Raw genomic sequence first — 21,471 nt, forward strand, 5'->3', positions numbered from 1 at the left:
AATTCAAACTTTCTAATTAAACGGAGTGAATCAGAAGTGCTATCCTTCTTCTTTCTTATCATGCATACAATTAAACATTAAAGAATCATGAAAAGTAAACATGCATCACACCATAACACAAAGAATTTTAATGACCCAGAAACCTTCCAGGAATAAGAAGGTAAAATTGGGGTGAGGATGATACCCATAAAATAACTGCGCAATTGATTTCAACCACTTATGATGGTCTACCCTGTTGAAGGCCTGCCCTATTAAAGGCTACAAAACACTATTAAATGTGACCCTATTAAAGGATTTAAGAACATTCAACTTGGAATGTCACCCTGTCAAAGGATTTACATAGAGCTGTTAGGCTCACCCAAGTCCATGGGATTTACATTCACCTTCTCAAAAGAATCTTTCATCCCTCTCTAAGGATTTCCTATCCTCCTCCTAAGGATCTCTTTTCCTTCTCCTAGGGATCTCTTTATCTTTCTCCTAAGGATCTCTTTATCCTTCTCCTGGGGATCTCTTTATCCTTTTCCTAAGGCTTATCCACCTAGCTGTTAAGCTAACCTAGCAATGTAAGATTTCAATATCTAATACAATGGTAAGAGAGTATTAGAAGGGTTTTGACCTAATAAAGATTGCAACCCTAACTATTCAGATTTCAAATCACTCTTCAATTCTTTTCTTTGCTTGGCTTTCCTCCCTTGCAGTGTAGACAGCTTGTTCACCCTTCAAGATTTGTCTCCTTGAGTTCTTTAACTCATCATGCCAATGCACTTCATGGTCACTTGATCAACTCAAAGTCTTGATGCTCTGTTCTTACTCCTCTTGGCTTCTTTGCATGACCATACTTTTTGACCAACTCCCTTTCATACATGCACATTTGATCTCTGACCTGTAACTCCTTATAAAAAAGTTATGTTCTTCATTTCCTGCTCAAATCTTGATTTGATCTTGAGAAAACAGTATTGTTTTCCCTCCAAATTATTTCTTCTAGAAACTTCATGATAAATCCATTAGCATTCGCCTTGAATCGATTTGCATGGTTTACATAAAATTTTGTGACATCTACTCATCATCCTTATCATCCAACTAATTCATAAAATTTGATGTAACAAACTTATCGTTGCTGATCTAGAGAATCTTTGACATAACAAATAATGCAGCAACTCGACATCATTGATTTACTGATGCTCAACTCCTTCTATGTTGCTCAGCTTCTATTGTTATTTTACTGGCACTCGACACCTATGGTATTTTTGCTTTGCTCGGTACTTGAAGATTCAACACTTAAATATCACTCGGCTCCTGTATCTTGCTTGACACCTGAAGTCACTCGACACTTGATCTTCACTCGGCACCTGAAGGCTACTCGGCACTTGAAGATCACTCGGCATGCATAGTGTGCTCGGCTCTAACTAGCTTGCTCCACTCTCTCCAATGAACTTAGTTAGGCTTTACAAAAGATTTAGTTAAACCTCACATCTTTGATATGTCTTAGTGTGTCCAACCTCTTAGACTATGTCAACAATACACTATTTCATCAATGACTTAGCTGATCCTTATACTTCATTACACCATCATAACTTCAACCTTTCTCTAGGTACTCTAGTTACATCTTATTGATTGCCACCTCCTTGACAATCAACCAATTGATAGTATTTGGATCACTTCAGCAATTGTCATTCCTACAAGTAGCAAGTTTGACATCAATGAAAAAAAAAACATTGAAAACATTCTTTACCAGTTCCATTATTCTTCATTCATGATTTTTTTAATAATTTCCAACAATCTCCCTCTTTGGCATTGATGGCAAACCAAACTGATCAATTGATCAACTCAGTTACCACCAAAATTTCATACATTTTTTGCTTGGTATATAACTTCTTTTGCTAATACAAAATGAATCCTACAAACTGAATTCTTTGTTCTGCTTCTCCCTCTGGACTGCTGCATCCTTACTACTAATCTCATACATCTCCATATCTTTACCTTTCATTGATCAGTTTCTCATATCTCCCTCTTTGACATAAATGCCAAAGATGTAGCATCTTCAACATGCTAAACATAAGCTTTGCATCTTCATGTTTTCTCCCTCTGTCACCATGCTTGTGACTGATTTGGAGTTTCTACTCCTATTGTCATCGTCTACATCATTCTTCTGATATTTCAATGATCTACTCCTATTGATGCAGGGCAATTTCTCTGTTGCTTTAGATTGCTTGAGTTAGGGGCATTACCCCTAACTTGCCTCTAAGATATTCATAAGCATCCTTGGGCAATGGTTTGGTGAAGATATCTGCAGTTTGTTCCTTTGTGTGAATGTATTTCATCTTTACTTGTTTGTCTTCCACCAATTCTCTAACATAGTGATACTTGATTGCAATATGCTTGGTTTTTGCATGCATTACTGGATTCTTGGATATGTTTATAACACTTGTCTGGTCTGCTATGTACAAGATATTGTAGTTTTCCAATCATGGATCTGTACATTGTTTGATTGACTTCAGCTGATTCATCATTTTTAGATAGCTTTTGTCTTGTTGCCATTGGTGTGCTGACTGGTTTGGAGTCTTCCAATCCAAATTTTTTGAGTATCTCTTTGATGTATTTTGATTGTGTCACAAATATGCCATGTTTTAGTTGATGTACTTGCAATCCTACAAAGAACTTAATTTCTCCAAACATAGACATCTCAAACTCATGTTTCATTTTGTCAGTAAAACTTTTGCAAAGTACTTCCTTTCCTCCAAAAACTATGTCATCCACAAATATTTTAGATACAAGAATATCCTTACCTTCTTCTGATTTGATTTACATGTTGCTATTGTCATCAATTCTTTCAAATCCTATTTGTACTAGATACTTGTGAAGTCTCTCATACCAAGCTCTAGGGGCTTGCTTTAATCCATATAGAGCCTTGTGTAATTTGCATACCTTATTTTTGTTCTTTTCATTAACAAAACCTTTTGGTTGCTCTATGTAGACTTCCTCTTCAAGTATACCATTCAAAAATGCAGACTTTACATCCATCTGATAGATTTTAAATCCTTTGAATGCAGCATATGCTAGTAGGGTCCTTACTCCTTCTATTCTAGCAACTAGATCAAAAGTTTCTCCATAGTCTAGTCCTTCTTCTTGTGCATACCCTTTACAGACTTGTCTTGCCTTGTTCCTTGTGATTTCATCATTCTCATCTAACTTGTTTCTAAACACCCACTTGGTTCCAATTACATTCTTGTTAGCTAGTCTTGAGACTAAGGTCCATGTCTTGTTCTTCTTAATTTGTTCTATTTCTTCTTTCATAGCATTGTACCAGTCATCATCTATTATGAATTCACTTACTGTTCTTGGTTCCATTTTGCTGAGCAGGCATGTCTCACTTCTGAGTCTATTCCTTGTCATTGGTCCTACCTATTTATTTCCAATAATTTGATCTGCAGGATGATTTCTTCTTACTTACTTTGCCAATACTAGTTCTTTCCTTGTTTTCATGTTGTCTCTTTCAGAATCTGAATCTTCATGTATATTTTCAATAGGTATTTGTTCATTTTCTCTTGTTGACCATTCTCAAAATTTGAATGAACATTCTCTGCATTCTATAGGTCGACTTCTGAATGTGTCTGTTGCTCGACATTCACTGTCTGTGAGTCGACAAATACTGGATTTTGTTGCTGATTGTCATTCTGAGTTTCAACTTCACCATTATTAGGTATACCTTCATAAAAGTATACAGAGGTCTTGTATTCTTCTTCTTTCTTGGTGTTCTCAACACTTTGAACTTCTGCAAGCTCATCAAATTTCACATTTGTGCTTTCTACTACTTTGTTAGTGTTAACATTCAAGCACTTATAAGCTTTTCTTCTAGTAGAATAACCAATAAATTCACCTTCCTCACTTTTTGCATCAAACTTTCTACTTCTAGACTCTTTATATATATAGCATTTGCATCCAAATATTTTGAAATTTTTTACATTAGGAGAATGCTCATACCATAATTCAAAAGGTGTTGCATTTGTACCTTTCTTAACTTGAACTCTGTTGAGTGTGTAGACTGTAGTACTTACAACTTCTCTCCAGTACTTGAGTGCAACATTTTTCTCCATCATTAAGGTCCTGGCATAGTCAATAACTAATCTATTCCTTCTCTTTGCTATACCATTATGAGGTGGAGTCCTAGGTGTTGATGTCTATCTTTTAATTCCTCTTTCATTGTAGAATTCTTCAAATTCTCTTGATGTGAATTCACCTCCTCTATCAGATCTGAGACATTTTAGACTCTTCCCAATCTTTTTCTCAACTCTAGCCAAGTACTATTTGAACATTTGAAATGCATCTAATTTTAGTTTTAGGAACATGACTATCATCATCCTTAAATAGTCATCGACAAATAACATTATGTATCTGTCACCTTTGTAGCTTTGTACTTCAATAGGACCACACAGGTCAGTATGAACTAACTCTACTACTTCATTAGAAGTATAAGCCTTGCTTTTGAAAGTTGACTTTGTCATCTTCCCTAATTGGCATTTTTTGCACATGGTGTTATTAGGCTTCTTCAATTTTGGTAGACCTCTAACTTTCTTCATTTTGTTGATGCTTATCAAATTGTCAAAATTTACATGACATAGCCTCTTGTGCCATAACCATACATCATCAGTTTGAACAATGAGATAAGAAGCATCTTCCATGTCTAGGTAAAACAAATTACTCCTAGCCTGGTCACCTTTTCCTATTAGACTTCCTTGAGAATCATAGATTTTGGCAACTCTATTTTCAAATTCAACCTTGCATCCTATGTTGCCTAATTGTGAGACACTTAACAAGTTATAATTTAGGCCTTCAACATAGTATGCATTATCACATGTTATCCTTTCAATAAGCTTGATACTACCTTTCCCTTTGATCTGACATGGTGCATTGTTACCAAATCTAACACTATTTCCTTCATATTGAGTAAAGGAAATGAACTTACTTTTGTCTCTAGTCATGTGATGAGAGCATCTACTATTTATGATCCATCTATCATTCTTGTTCATGCAGGTTACCAGGGTAGTTGCTTCATCTTCATCTGATTCATCTTTCCTAGCCACATAGACTACTTCATCATCATTCTCGTTAGAGTTTTCTTCAACAATGTAGCATCTTTTGCCTTTACCTCTATAGTCCTTGTTGTCCTCTTTCTTGTTCTTGAAGTTGTCTCCATCCTTGTAATTTTTCTTTTGTGTGCATCTGGCTACAATGTGACCAACTTCATTACAATTGAAACAAATGATTGGCAGCTTACCTTTGAATTTGCCTCTTCCTCTGTGAAATCTTCTTGCTAGTAATGCCTCCAATTGGTCCACATCATCTTCATCAGTGCTACTATCACTAGATACATACATTTTTTCCATTCTTTTTCTTTGTTTGTACCTCATCATTGTCTTTTATCATCATCTTGGCTTTGAATGCAGATTCAAAGTTTTCTGGCTTGTAGTTGTCAAAGTTGGATAGCTCAAAGGTAGTGAGTCTTCCAATTATTCCTTCAAATGACAATGCATTGCCTGGTACACACCTTAGCTCTTGGATGGTTGATACTCTTATAGCATAGATAGGAAGAAAAGTTCTCAAGTATTTACTGTTTCTTCTGCTAACTGTCCTCCTAGACTTCTTATGACACTTACTACTTCCTTCATCCTCGCACCATATTGAGCAGCATTTTATCCTTCTTCCATTTTCATGTCATCAAACTTTCCTCTTAGGCTCTCTTGACATTGTCATATCCTCCATAGATTCTTGACAATGTTTCCCACATTTGATGTGCAGTATGACATCCTTTGATGTCATCATACTCGACATAGCTTAGTGCTGAAGCAATATCTAACATCGCTTGATTGTGCTCCTTCTTCTTGCTCATGTCATCTGTAGTGAGGGGTCTTGTAGGGTCTACATGATCAACTGTGATTGTGGTCTATGCATAGTCACCTATTGATTTGAGGTGTAGCTTCATCAGACTTTGCCATGCAACAAAGTTGTCTTTTTTCAACTTGGGAACTTCTCTCTTGGACATCTTGATCTTCTTGCTACTAGTACCTTGAAATAAATCAACAGTGAGCTCTGATACCAATTGTTAGAATTCTTTAGAATAACTGAGAGGGTGGGGGGGGGGGGGGGGTGAATTAGTTATCCAAGGTCTAATGATGTCCAATTCAAACTTTCTAATTAAATAGGAGTGAATCAGAAGTGCTATCCTTCTTCTTTCTTATCATGCATGCAATTAAACATTAAACAATCATGAAAAGTAAACATGCATTACACCATAACACAAAGAATTTTGATGACCCAGAAACCCTCCAGGAATAAGAAGGTAAAATTAGGGTGGGGATGATACCTATAGAATAACTGCGCAATTGATTTCAACCACTTCTGATGGTCTGCCCTGTTAAAGGCTTGCCCTATTAAAGGGTACATCACACTATTAAATGTGACCCTGTTAAAGGATTTAAGAACATTCAACTTGGAATGTCACCCTGTCAAAGGATTTACATAGAGCTGTTAGGCTCACCCAAGTCCATGGGATTTACAGTCACCTTCTCAAAAGAATATTTCATCCCTCTCTAAGGATTTCCTATCCTCCTCCTAAGGATCTATTTATCCTTCTCCTAAGGATCTCTTTATCCTTCTCTTGGGGATCTCTTTATCCTTTTCCTGAGGCTTATCCACCTAGCTGTTAACCTAACCTAGCTGTTAAGTTAACATAGAAATGTAGGATTTCAGTATCTAATACAATGGTAAGAGAGTATTAGAAGGGTTTTGACTTGATAAAGATTGCAACTGTAACTGTGCAGATTTTAGATCACTCTTCAATTCTTTTCTTTGCTTGACTTTCCTCCCTTGTAGTGCAGACAGCTTGTTCACCCTTCAAAATCTATCTTCTCGAGTTCTTTAACTCATCATGCCAATGCACTTCATGGTCACTTAATCAACTCAAAGTCTTAATGCTCTATTCTTACTCCTCTTGGCTATTTCACATGACCATACTTTTTGACCAACTCCCTTTCATGCATGCGCATTTGATCTCTGACCTATAACTCCTTATGAAAAAGTTCTGCTCTTCATTTCCTGCTCAAATCTTGATTTGATCTTGAGAAAATGGTATTGTCTTCCCTCCAAATTATTTCTTCTAGAAACTTCATGATAAATCCATTAGCATTCACCTTGAATTGGTTTGCATGGTTTACATAAAATTCTGTGACATCTACTCATCATCCTTATCATCCAACTAATTCACAAAATTTGATGTAACAAACTTATCGCTACTGATCTAGTAAATCTTTGACTTAACAAATAATGTAGCAACTTGACATCATTGATTTACTGATGCTCGGCTCCTTCTGTGTTGCTTAGCTTCTATTGTTATTTTACTGGCGCTCAAAATCTATAGTATTTTTGCTTTGCTCAACACTTGAAGACTCGGCACTTAAATATCACTTGGCTCCTATATCTTGCTCGACACCTGAATTCACTTGACACTTGATCTTCACTTGGCACCTGAAGGCTGCTCGACACTTGAAGATCACTCGGCATGCATAGTGTGCTTGGCTCTAACTAGCTTGCTCAACTCTCTCCAATGAACTTAGTTAGGCTTTACAAATGACTTAGTTAAACCGCACATCTTTGATATGTCTTAGTGTGTCCAACCTCTTAGACTATGTCATCAATACACTAATTCATTAATGGCTTAGCTGATCCTTATACTTCATCACAATATCATAACTTCAACCTTTCTCTAGGTACTCTAGTTACATCTTATTGATTGCCACCTCCTTGACAATCAACCAATTGATAGTATTTGGATCACTTAAGAAATTGTCATTCCTACAAGTAGAAAGTTTGACATCAGTGACAAAACAATGATTGAAAACATTCTTTACCAGTTTCATTATTCTTCATTCATGATTTTTTTAATCATTTCCAACACCATAGATATTGATGCTTTCACAAACCAACCTGGACACCCGACTATTGTTAATGCCATCATAGATAGAAATAGGGAGACCATCATGGAAAACTTCTTAAGAGACAATGTTGGCACCTTTGATTTTGGATGACCACCGCCTCCCAACATTACAGATCTTGCACATCCTTTGTTCTGATGATAACCACCATCTGCAGGGTCATCTATCCCTCATGATCCTTCATTTTCACCAAACAACAGGTATCAAACAACACACACAGAATTAGTAGACCCGAATATCCCTTCAACATAGGTCACTACTCTCCTTCCACAAAACACTCAACCCATCCTCACTCAACCCTTAGTTCATACCACATCCCAACCAACCTTAAGTATGTCATCTGCATCTGCTTCCACCATCCCTATCCTTGCTTCACAAAACATCCCCTTTTCACTTAATAGCATTGCATTTCCCCTTCCATCCCAAAATGTATCTAATCCATTTACTAGTACCATAACCATCCAACCTATATCCCAGTACACTATAAGAATGCCTCCATTAGGGTCAAACACTTCATCCTCCATTCCCCCCAACATCACTGCCAATCCATTTGTCACTAGCCAAACTACTTTGGCCTCATTTCTGTTAGGACCTTGAAGTTTTGGTAAGGCCCAAGGGCTTGCCACCAGTATCCCCTTTAGCACTACATCCATGCCCATACCTCAGTCACATTCATCCCTTCCTTCTCAAGCCTATTCATTACCTCCCATTACCAACTATTTTTCTATGCCACCCTTATGTAATAGCCAAATCATCCCTCCACTACAATACCCTATTGTGCACACTCTACCTCATGTTAATTACTTTGCACGATCATCGCGCCAACAGTATGCCCAAGCACCCCCACATAATTATCTAGCTAGGCAACAACCCCACACATATGTCCCTCCACCACAAATCCCTCATCGAAAATCTATCCAACAGATGCAGTAGTATGCCCAAAACCCATTCCAACAACCGATACCATCTATCCCATCAGTAGTACAACCTGTATTCCAACCACCACACTATGGCAGTCAGAGTTTTCCTTACAACCTTCATCATCAGCTACACATCCTACATTGGGGGCACCTGTTTCCCTATTTGTGAAATCTAAGTGGGAAGAGATTAAAAATGCTCTAAAAGCCCTCAAAGATGGGACAGACTCAAAAAATTTCAAGTTTGAAAATGATTGTCCATATCCGTTTGACAAAACCGTCACAATGACACCTTTTCCTAAACATTTTGAGATCCCCAAGTTTGATAAATTTAGAGGGAAAAGTAACCCAGTTACACATGTCAAGGAATTCTATATGCACTGTCAAGAAGTGGCCTATAATGATGTATTCTTGATGCACCTTTTTTCAAAAAGCTTAGTTGACCCTACCCTTGAATGGTTCTATCGGATACCCCAAGGCACCATTAAAAATTTTGCTGATCTTTTCGAAGCCTTTGTGGCTCAATATGCTCATCTAGTCAAAACTGAGTTATCTATAGTAGACCTAGTTCATTCCAAAAAAAAAGGGAGGAGAAATCCTTGCAGAATACTTACAACGTTGGCAAACCCTCACAACTAGGATCTCATGTACTATCCCCAAACGTCACCTTGTCAAAATGTTCATTAACAACGCACATCCTAGTCTCGCCCATCACATGGTTATGAACTGTTTAAAAACATATAAAGACATTAAAGAAAAAGGGATGGGACTCGAGCAAGGGCTCATCAACGATGGAGTCATCAAACTTTACAAAGAAAACAAATAGGACTGAGGTTCAAGCAATGACAAACCATGATATTGGAATAAAAAAATGAACATAGTTATTAATGACATTACCGACACCCAACATGTTCATGTCATTGGGGTAACAACTAACAGTCCTACCACATTTTTTCAACAACCACCTTATCAACAACAACTGCCATCCTATCAGCAGCCACCTATGTAGAACAATCAACACAATGTCCAAATACTTAGCCATCAAAATCAGACTAATGCTATCACACTTTCGGTTGGACCTAAACCATGTGTTCAGAGACAACCCCGTGTATACACCCCATTGGGTGAACCTCTTGATGCAATCTTTGAAAAGCTAGATAAGGATAATCTTATTTGACATCCACCAACACAACCCTTGGAACCAAACCAATCTAGGGCATCTTGATATAAGGATCATGAGTTTTGAAAATTCCATCGTGTCAAAGGACATAGCACCCTGAAATGCATGCAACTCAAGGACTATGTCCAAGAACTTATTGATTAAAAAGAGATCACAATGGGAGCACAAGCTTCCCCAAATGTTGGATTATTGATATACCAAAATGCTTTTCCTCCCCATAAATGAGCATAGGTAAAGGACCTACAAATGCTCCTATCAACAAACCCTACAATACTCATGGAAAACAAGGAGATAATCGAGACAAGTCTTAAAACTATACTTCAGCGTACTTGGACTATGGAAGCCTTATTGGGTGCATATCACAAGTTGAGCCTTCTATCAATTTTATAAACATCAAAGGCCCAGACACCCAATGTGCAGTCACTACCCGATGAGCCTGACTCAATATTGCTGGCCCATCTGTATCTACACCCTCAAGGCCACCTCTATCAAGAGCACCTTCATCAGGATCACCCCCATTAGGAGCACAATATAATATCTTGGAACACATTGGAAATATGCCAGTTCAGTTTTCCATTCTAGATCTCTTACGAACAAGCCCACTTTATCAAGAGATCCTCGATAGTACTCTCCATGAGTCACGTGTCCCTACTAACATAAATGCCATTGAGTTTTGCAACTTGGTTGGCCACCTTTCTGGATCATGTGCTCTATCTTTCAAAACCACTGACATCCCAACAGTTGAACCTAATCATATACTTCCACTTCACATCACTGTCATGGTTTTCGACTTCATAGTCAAATGGGTCATGATAGATAATGGATTGGCTTTAAATCTATGTACTTTAAAATTCATCAAACAAGCAGGATACACTAAGGCAGATATCATTAATGAGGTAATCACCATCAAAGCATATGACAACTTGGAGTGCACTACTGAAGGAACCATCTTGCTACCTATTCGAGTTGGCCCAACCACTCAAGAAATAGTTTTCCATGTAGTTGATCTTAACCTTTCATACAAAATCCTCCTTGGCCGACCATGGATTCATGTCATGAAAGCCGTTCCATCCATATATCATCAGTGCATCAAGTTTTGACATAATGGCACTGAGGTAACCATCTATGTAGATCCTAAAACCTTTGCTTATTGTAATGTGGTTGAAGCTTCATACACCAATCATTGTCTTGGAATCAAAATTGACCACACTGTGGCCAGTTCCTCTAGCACCTACTACAATCCAGATACCATCTTAGCTTCCACCCTTTCCACCCTTTCCAAGGATGGATGATATTATGGATTGTTTGAGTGGAGCTAAGTATTTCAAAAAGATAGATATGAAGAGTGGGTATCATCATATTCATATCAGAGAAGGTGATGAGTGGAAGACTACTTTCAAGAAAAAAGAAGGATTGTATGAGTGGTTGGTCATTCCTTTTGGGCTAACCAATGCACTGAGCACTTTCATGCGGCTCATGAATGAGGTACTAAAGAAGTTTCTGGGTAAGTTTTTCATTTTTTACCTAGATGATATTTTGATATTTAGTAAGATATTGGAGTAGCATTTTATCCATATTTGCAAGGTGTTTGATAAATTGAGGGAAGAAAAGTTGTTGATAAACTTGAAGAAGTGTAGTTTTGTAAAGGAGTTGGTGTACCTAAGATTTGTAGTCTCAATAGAAGGTCTAAAAATGGACTGAGAGAAAGTGAAGGCTATCCTTAAATGGCCTACTCAAAGAAGTGTGACAGAGGTAAGATATTTTCATGGACTAGCCAGTTTTTAAAAAAAAATCATAAGAGGTGTTAGTAGTATTTGTGGACCCTTGAGTGAAACAATGAGAGGGGATAGGAAAGAATTTAAGTGTATTGTAGGAGCAGATGAGAGTTTTAATCTATTGAAATAGAAAGTTACTGAGCAACTTATTTTAGCACTTCCTAATTTTATTAAGGTGTTTTAAGTAGGATGTGATGCTAGTGGTATTGTAATAGGAGCTGTTTTGAGCCAAGAAGGTAGACTTGTTTCTTATTTTAGTGAGAAGTTGAATGATGAAAAAAGAAAATATTATGTTTATGATCAAGAATTTTATTCTATAGTTCAAGCGTTGAAGAAGTGGAGACACAATCTTCTTCCTGAGGAGTTTGTTTTGTATACTAATCATCAAGCTTTGCAATATTTGAATAGTCAAGGAAAATTAAACCAAAGGCATTTGAAGTGGGTTGAGTTTTTGCAAAGTTATACATTTGTTTTGAAACATAGGAGTGGGAAGTCTTACAAAGTTGTAGATGCTCTTAGTAGAAGACAACTTTTGCTGATAGAAATGTAGATAGAGTTGGTTGGGTTCAAGGAACTCTATACTTTTTATCTGGATGATCCTAATTTTGGTGAAGCGTGGAAGACATGTATAAAACCTATTACACTTGACAGGACAAAGGGGTTGGATTTCATGATCTAGTATAGTATGTTGTCCAAAGGAAGCCAATTGTGCATTCTCAAAAGTTCAATGAGAGAGAATCTCATCAAAGAGAAGCATAATGGAGGATTGGCTAGACATTTTGGCAGAGATAAAACCATAGCTTTAGTTGCTAAAAATTATTATTGGCCATAGTTGCAACAAGATGTGAATAAGTTTGTACAGAGTTGCAATGTATACCAGATGGTGAAAGGAGTGAAGTAGAATACAGGGTTGTATCAGCCATTGCCTATACCAGAGAAGGCATGGGAGGATGAAATCATGGATTTTGTTCTTGGATTACTGAGGACATAGTGAGGGCATGATTCTATTTTTGTGGTGATTGACATGTTTTCAAAGATGACACATTTTATTCCTTGTGAGAAGTCTAGTGATGTTGTTCATGTGGTCGAGTTATTTTTCAGAGAAGTAGTGAGACTATATGGTCTTCCAAAGAATATAGTTTTAGATCGAGATACCAAATTTGTTGGGTATTTTTGGCATACATTGTGGAAGAAGTTGAAAATAGATTTGAAGTTTAGTTCATTGCATCATCCCCAAACTGATGGCCAAACAAAAGTGGTGTACAGGAGTTTGGGAAATTTGCTAAGATGTTTGGTTGGAGACAAACCAAAAGGATGGGATATGATTTTACCATAGGTAGAATTTGCATATAATAATTCTATCAATAGGAGTACTGGTAAATCTCTATTCCAGATTGTAAATGGGAGTAGTCGTAGAAATGCTTTTGAATTGAGGCAATTGGATAAGGGAGAGATAAGTAGTGCTGAAGTAGAAGATTTTGCTGAACATTTGAAGAACATCCATGAGAAGGTGAGGAAGCACATTATAAAGATGAATACACAATATAAAGCTAAGGCATATGTGAAAAGGAGTTATAAGGAATTTTAGATTAGAGATGAAGTCATGGTTCATTTAAGAAAGGAGCATTTTCTAGTGGATACATATAATAAGTTGAAGATGAAGAATTTTGGACCATGCAAGATAGTAAAAAGGTATGATTTTGGAAGTGCCTATGAAGTGGAGTTTCTTGCTGAATTGAATATTTCATCAGTATTTTAGATTTTAGATTTGATAGAGTATTATGAAGGAGGTAATGGAGATGAAGTTGCAGAAGTGTAGTGGAGTATTCCAATAGCTAGTTCGGCTACAAAGGAGATTGAAGAGATGTTGGATAGTCATATTGGCAAAAGTAAAAGGAACATAACTTATGAGGAATACTTGATCAAATGGAAAGGGAGGCTAGTAGAGGATTCATCATGGCTAGCAAGGGAGGAGGTTAACCATCTTGGTTTTCCTCTAAAAACTTGAGACGTGATGGAGTCACTTCTCAAATTACCTCGGGTGTTTGATGCAGGAGCTTCCTAGGTGTAAGAGCAATCTTGCATCACCTAAAAATATTTTATTTTCAATCGTTTTCTATTTTAATAAGGATTGGTAGACAAGGTGGTTGCTATTTCTAGGACTTGAAATTTTTAGTAAGTTTTTCTTACGAGCTTGGAATGTTCTCATTTTCTACATGAAGGTTCATTTTAGAGTTATAAGTCTACCATAAAAATTGCATTGCTCCAACTTATGTATCAGAGAAGTTATTACAGATTTTTGGTGGAAATATTTGTAGAAAAATCTTTAGGCTCACTATTCGAGACCATAGAGTGCTTGAATGAGATCCGAAAACTTGACAAGTGCTTGCACAATTTTGAGCCTATAGATCAAGAGATCATATTTATGAAAAAGTGGTTATAATAGCCAATCAAAGAAACAATTCGAAAGTTATGGCCTTTAGAAGTAAGGCTACCTAAAATTTCTAAAATAATTTTCAAAGATGTATTTGGCTGACTCTATAGGTTTTGTTAGGGTCTGTCAGCCATATGTATTAAGTTTCAATGTGTAAAACCTTCCTAGGTGACATAAAATTGTCTATTTAAGAAAGGCCTGGACATTGTCTAGAACGACTCTAAGTGGTAGTTCATAGCTTATTCTTGTAGATTATTGTAATGAAGGTGCCCATGTGGGTTAGCATATTGTAATTGTGAATTCTGTAATTCTGCATTTGTGACGATAATAAGAAGTCCATATTTTGTTCGCGCATTTGCTGTTGTTTCTTTGTTTTTGTTATGAGTTTATGGTATTAAGGGGAGCACCCTTCATTCAACTTTCCTTTATACCATATCCTAAAAATAATTTACTGAGCCAATCTTGAGGCTTTCCCAATTAATAATAATAGGACCTCGTTACAATATTACAATTCATAACATCTTTTCACAATTTAAAAAAACTGTCAACTCTTAGTAAATACAACTTCTCACATGTGTGAGCTCGAACCTTATGCACTCGCTGACATCATTAGGCTATCTACTATTAGTGTCTAAATTTTCTCATCATGATTCTTTTCCATTTAAGAGATACAATCTAATCATCAGAAAATACTTCTCAAGTACTCTGTTCGCACACTATCCTCTGTAATTCTTGAATAACTCTTGCATATATTTGCCTCTTTGCACACACACTTTTCCATTTTATCAAGATTTCATGTAGAACATATCCTTAACTGTGCTTGACCTCATCATTAATACATAGTTTGTATGACCTCATTCTTTGTCTACTACTCTGCTAGTCTTTACATAAACAATACTATGTTGACATCAATGAAAAACATAGTCATGAATGAAACATGTCAATCATGCTAACAATCTCCCAAAGTGTTCTAGCAATGCTTAAAATACCCCCCAAAGGAATACCATCAGCATTCATGCTAACAATCTCCCCCTTTGGCATTGATGAAAACATAGGTGAAAAACATCTAAGTTCCAAGAATACCAAAACCAACTCAGTTTCAACTCAGTTGTTAGTGCTACTCTCTTCTTTTCAAATCCTCTTCATCAATCAAATCTAAAACTCATAAGAATGAATCCCCATATGTGCTTCCTCATCCTTACATGGATGGACATTAGTTGTTCACACTTCTCCCCATGCTTACATCTCCCATATACTACTAGAATATGTTTTTCATGTAATCTTCTCCCCCATTGACGTCAATGACAAAGGAATCATTATGTCAATCAACTGTTCAAAGTATTCAACCAAATCAAGTGTCTAAAGATACTATTCTATACCAATTACCAAGAATCCTTGATGACTCTTCTCATCACAGATACTCCCCCATATAAGAAGCATCAACATTTAGTCCATATAAACAATAGTTCTCTGTACCATTGGACTGATGCACTCTCTGCATCATCTACTTAGAAGTAGGTAGGGGCATAACCCCAAGCATACCTCACAAATACTCAAATGTATCCTTAACAAAGGCTTCATAAAAATATCTACAATCTTCTCTTTTGTATTCGCATACTCTAGTCTAATTTCTTTCTTCACAACTTTCTCTCTCAAAACCTGACACTTAATGGATATATGCTTAGTCTTAGAATGTAACACGTGATTCTTAGACATACTTACTGTACTCATGTTATCACAATTTATGATAATAGGTTTTGAAAGCTCTATCCCAATGTTATTTAACATCTATTTTATCTACATGATCTGATTACAATTGTTTTTTGTTGCTATATACTATGCTTCTATTGAGATATAGCCTTGTTTCTTTCTTAGCCAAGAAACCAACCTTCCTCAAAGGAAAAATGCTCTACCACTTGTACTCTTTCTATCATCCATTCTTCCTTCTCAATCCACATTAGTCTACGCACACAAAGTAAAGTCATTTGATCTATCATACTACAAACCAAAATGAGGTGTACCCTTCAAATATCTAAATATTCTCTTTAGTGCTACATAATGTGCTTCTCTAGGATCTGCTTTAAATCTTGCAACTATACCAACTGCATTTTCTATATCAAGGCTGGTGTGAGTTAGATATTGTAAACCTCCAATCATGGATCTATACTTCTTCTTCTCAACTTTAGGTGTCCAATCTTTGCTAGATAACTTGTGACCAATTACCATAGGTGTTCCAACAGGCTTACAACTTTCCCCAGCCAAATCTTTTCAACAAGTCTTTCAAATACTTAGTCTATGATAGGAATATACTATCACTATTTAGTACAATCTATAGACCCAAGAAATATTTCATCTCACCAATCATACTCATTGCAAATTCATTCTTCATTTCATCATCAAAATTTTCACTCGCTTCATCATTAGTTCCAAATATTATGTCACTCACAAATATCATAATGATCAACAATCTAATCTCAATTTCTTTCAAATATAAATTACTATTGGTTGTACCTTTAGCAAATCCCAACTTTTCTAAATACTTATCCAACCTTGCATACCAGATTTTAGGTTCTTGCTTTAGTCCATACAATACTTTCTTTAATCTATATACCATATCCTTTTCTTTTGTCAAAGGAAATTCTTTAGGTTGCACAATGAGGACTTCTTCAAGTTATCCATTCAAAAATGCTAACTTTACATCCATCTGATACACTTTGAAATTCTTACTTGCTTCATAAGCTAAGAACATTCTTACTACTTCAATTATGGTTATAGGGGAAAATGCTTCTTCATAGTCTACACCTTCTTTTTGTGAGTATCCTTTACATACTAGTCTTTCTTTATTTCTCACAACCTTACCTTTTTCATTCATCTTGTTTTTGAAAACCCATTTAGTTTGTATAAAATTCTTGTCTTTAGGTCTAGGAACCAATTCCTATGTCTCATTCTTCACAATCTAATCTAGTTCTTCCTTCATTGCTTGAATCAAATGATTATCCTTGCATGCCTCATCTGCACTTTTTGGTTCAACTTGAAAAATCAAACACAAGTATTCATGTACTTTGTTTCTTGTCATAACTCCTTTTTATTTGCTTCAAATAATTTGATTAGTAGGGTGATTCTTTGTCAAATTCGTGTTAGGTGTAGGCATCATTGACTCAACTCTTACTTCTTCTCCAAGTTTAGATCTTGGTTCTTCTCCCTGTTCAACAATTTGAACATCATTCTACAAATTGTTGTTAGTCTCAAAGAAAGTTTCAACATTTTCTATGATAGAATTAAGACTAGCTTCTTCTTCATCAAAGTTGTAATCCAACATTATTTCTTTGACTCCAAACTTTTCATATACTTTTATACTTGCACACTCAACAATAGTCTTAGTTCTTTGATTAAAACATATATAAGCGTTTCTTTTCAATGAATAACCAAGGAAGATGCCTTCATCACTTCTTGCATAAAAATTACCAATATCACCATCTCTCTTTATGTAACACTTACTTACAAAAATTCTAAAATACTTCATTGAGGGTGCATGTCCAAATCATAATTCATAGGGAGTCTTGTTTTGTACCTTTTTTTATATGCACTTTGTTCATTGTGTATACTATTGTATTGATTACTTCTCTCAAAAATTTCTTTGATACATCATGGCTCTTTTTACTTATGATATTGACCTATTTATTCTTTCAACAATTCTATTTTTCTTAGGAGTCTTAGGTGTTGATAGTTGTCTCTTGATGCCATTCACTTTACAAAATGTGTTAAACTCATTTGAGGTAAATTCTCCACCTCTATCTGATCTTAAACATTTAATCTTCACTCTAGATTCATTCTAACTCTATTTTTAAACAATCTAAACTTTTCAAATGCATCAGACCTTTCTTTAATGAATGCTACCCACACAATCTTAGTAAAACCATCAACAAAAATCATGAAGTACCTTTCATGTAAAATCCTCTTGTTATAGTAGGACCACTCAGATATGTGTGAACAATCTCCAATTTTTTTATAGTCAAGAACTTCTTGCTAGGAAAGGAAAATTTCTTCTGTTTAGCCATAACAGATTCTTTGCACACAACATTTGTAGGCTTCACAATTTTAGGTAAATCTCTAACAATAAATGTACTACTATCCTTCACAATACTATCAAAGTTTATATCACAAAAGCTTCTATACCACTACCAACTATTATCCACTTTTCAACCAAACATGTCATTTCTGTAGGGTTCAGCTGAAAAACATTACCTCTAGATCTTGTACCACTACCAATAAAATTACCATCTTTATTTCTTATAATGCATGTCTTATCTATGAATTGTAACTGATATCCCTTATCAATCAATTGTCCAACACTCAATGGGTTTTTCTTTAATCCATCAACAAAATAAACATCATCATTGTTAGTCTTTCCATCAAGAGTCATAGATCATATTCCCTTGATATGACAAGCTGCATTGTTACCATCTCTAACAATCCTTCCATCATGACTACTAAACTTAAAAAATTATTCATGTCACTAGTCATATGATGCGAACAACCACTATCTATGATCCAATTGACTTTCCTTCCAACCTACAAAACTAGGGCTTTCTCTTCTTTGACTTCTTCTTTTATAGCTACAAATTGTAACTCATCATCACTTTCACTCTAAACTCTTTCATTAGATTCATCATCTTCATTTGCTTACAAACAATCTCTAGGCTTTGTAGACTTTAAATTCTTTTTATAAATTTTCTCTCTTATAGGACACTTAGAAGCATAATGACCAAATTAATTGCAAGTCCAACATTTAAATATTCTCTTACCGTCTGGTTCGCTCCTTATAAGTAGAGCAATTCCTTCTTTAATTCTTCTATCCTCCTCATATTTGGATATGTTGCTGCTAGCATATTCTCCACTAGTGCTTTCACTTCTTGATAGGGAAGGGTGAACACTTAATGCACTAAAACCTATTTCCACTCTTCACAAATATCTAGATTGCTTCATGCTCACTTTTGTTGCTTCCAATATTTCAAGAAGATTTTCTCTAGTAAACTTCTTAATGCAAGGTATCACTTGCTCAATCATCTGTGTTGTTTGCCTGAATGGTGGTGTCAAAGTTTTCAATATCTTCCATACAACCTCATCTTCATCTTTAGATCCTTTGCAAGACTTATTTCTTGCAACAATTTTTGATATTCTACCTATATAAATTCTTACAGATTCATCTTCCATCATCTTAGCATCTTGAAATAAACATATCCAATTCTATAATTTGTTTCTCTTAGTACACACATCACCTTTAAAACTAGATTCTAAAGCTTTCCAAATTTCATGAGATGTCTCTAAGGATTTTACCTAACTGTATTTGTTTTCAAGAAGAGCTGATAATAATGCTTCTCTAACAAGCATATTGCACATAAATAGATATCTTTCAACTTCGCTGCATTCCTCAAGTTTTCTTTCTTCCACAATATTATTTCCATTCTTTGTCATTTACCAATATCCTAGACCAATACATAGAAAACAAGTCTTCATCTTCTCTTTCTAGCTGCTATAGTTAACTCCATTGAATTTAGGAATTTCTTTTCTGAAATGATCCACCATTGATCTCCTTAAGCTATTAAGATTTCCTTCAAGGATATGAGGCTCCGATACCAATTGTTAGAAAGTAAAGTCCACCAAGATAACTGGGGGGGGGGAGGTTAATCAATTCAACCTTATTTATCCTTAACCATAAGAACAATATAACCATCAACCATAATAAGATACACATACACAACAACACCAGATATGTTAACTAGGGAAACCCTTGATCAGAGGGAAAATTGTGGTGGAGACGGTACACACAAAATGATGTACTAATATAAAAGTTCTTTGTAAGAGGATAGACATTGTTAGGAGACAATAAAATACATTCAGTACATATCAGTCCCTATTAGGAGATTCCAACCCTATTAGGAGTTGTGCCAACCCTATTAGGAGTTGTAGAAGGTAGAAGGACCCACTGTCCAAACAACTTCAAGGCAAGACCACCAAAGACACTGTCCCACTGATCTCTATATTATTCCTTGCTGAATAATAGAAATGAAATAACTTGAAATCCTTCTCTATCCTCTTAACTAGACCAAACCTCTTTAGATCTCAATACCAGATCTTCCAAATTACATCATAGTGATCCCTTTGATCGCTTACTCATATTTACCAACTTTACATATTACTTTCACAATTTACACTTACACATTCATTTGCATCAATTATACTTGCTTACACACTTCATCACAAGGAAAATAAATCTCCTTTATAACATATCCTCAAAGTAATTTACTGAGTCGACTCTGAGGATTTTCAAATTAATTATAATAGGACCTCATTAAGATATTATAACTCATTACATCTTTCACAATTATAAAACACTGTCAACTCACAATAAATACAAATTCTCAAATGTACAACCTTGAAGCTCGTGCACTCATTGATATCATTAGTTTTATACTATCACTTTCTAACTTCACTCATCAAGATTCTATCCATGTTAAGAGATACAATCCAATCATCAAAAATCACTTCTCAAGTACTCTATCTGCACATTAACCTCTATAATTCTTGAATAACTCTCGCATGTGTTTTCCTATCTACATGTTCACTTGTCCACTTCATTATGATTCAATGTCAAACATATCCTTAACTTCTCTTGACCTCATCATTAATACATAGTCTATACAACCTCATTCTCTATTTGCTGCTCTGCCAGTCTTTACAGAAATAATACTATATTGACATGAATGCAACATGTCAATCATGCTAACAATTTCTCCAAAAAGACCTTAACTTTGTTGTTTTTAGATTCATCTCCTTTATCCAAAATGATAGCCATAGGGATACCAAATCTAGCAATAATGTTTTGAAGGATAAAGTCACACATTACATTGCAATGGTAGAGCACAAAGGTACAACTTCTACCCACTTAGTGAAGTAATTTGTAGTATCGAGAATATAAGTATGTTCTTTAGAAGAGGGAGGAGAAATCTTATCAATAACTCAAAACCCCACACATTAAAAGTCCATGGTGGAACTTGAGAATGAAAAGCATACACAAGAGCATGAATGAGGTTATGATGGTGCTGGCACTATGAACATTTTTTGACAAAGGTAAACGAATATCATTCCATAGTTTTCTAATAATATCCTATCCAAA

The 21,471-nt window shown here is 35.6% G+C and overlaps 1 pseudogene; it reads left to right on the plus strand.

Annotated features, from left to right (window-relative positions):
• Nucleotides 1-21,471, plus strand: part of LOC149568968 (peptidyl-prolyl cis-trans isomerase FKBP42-like) — a 111,566-nt pseudogene that overhangs the window by 14,394 nt on the left and 75,701 nt on the right.

Source organism: Cupressus sempervirens, chromosome 3 (assembly GCF_028749045.1).
Source record: "Cupressus sempervirens isolate cs-2001-9-10 chromosome 3, ASM2874904v1, whole genome shotgun sequence".
In the NCBI taxonomy this organism is placed as follows: domain Eukaryota; kingdom Viridiplantae; phylum Streptophyta; class Pinopsida; order Cupressales; family Cupressaceae; genus Cupressus; species Cupressus sempervirens.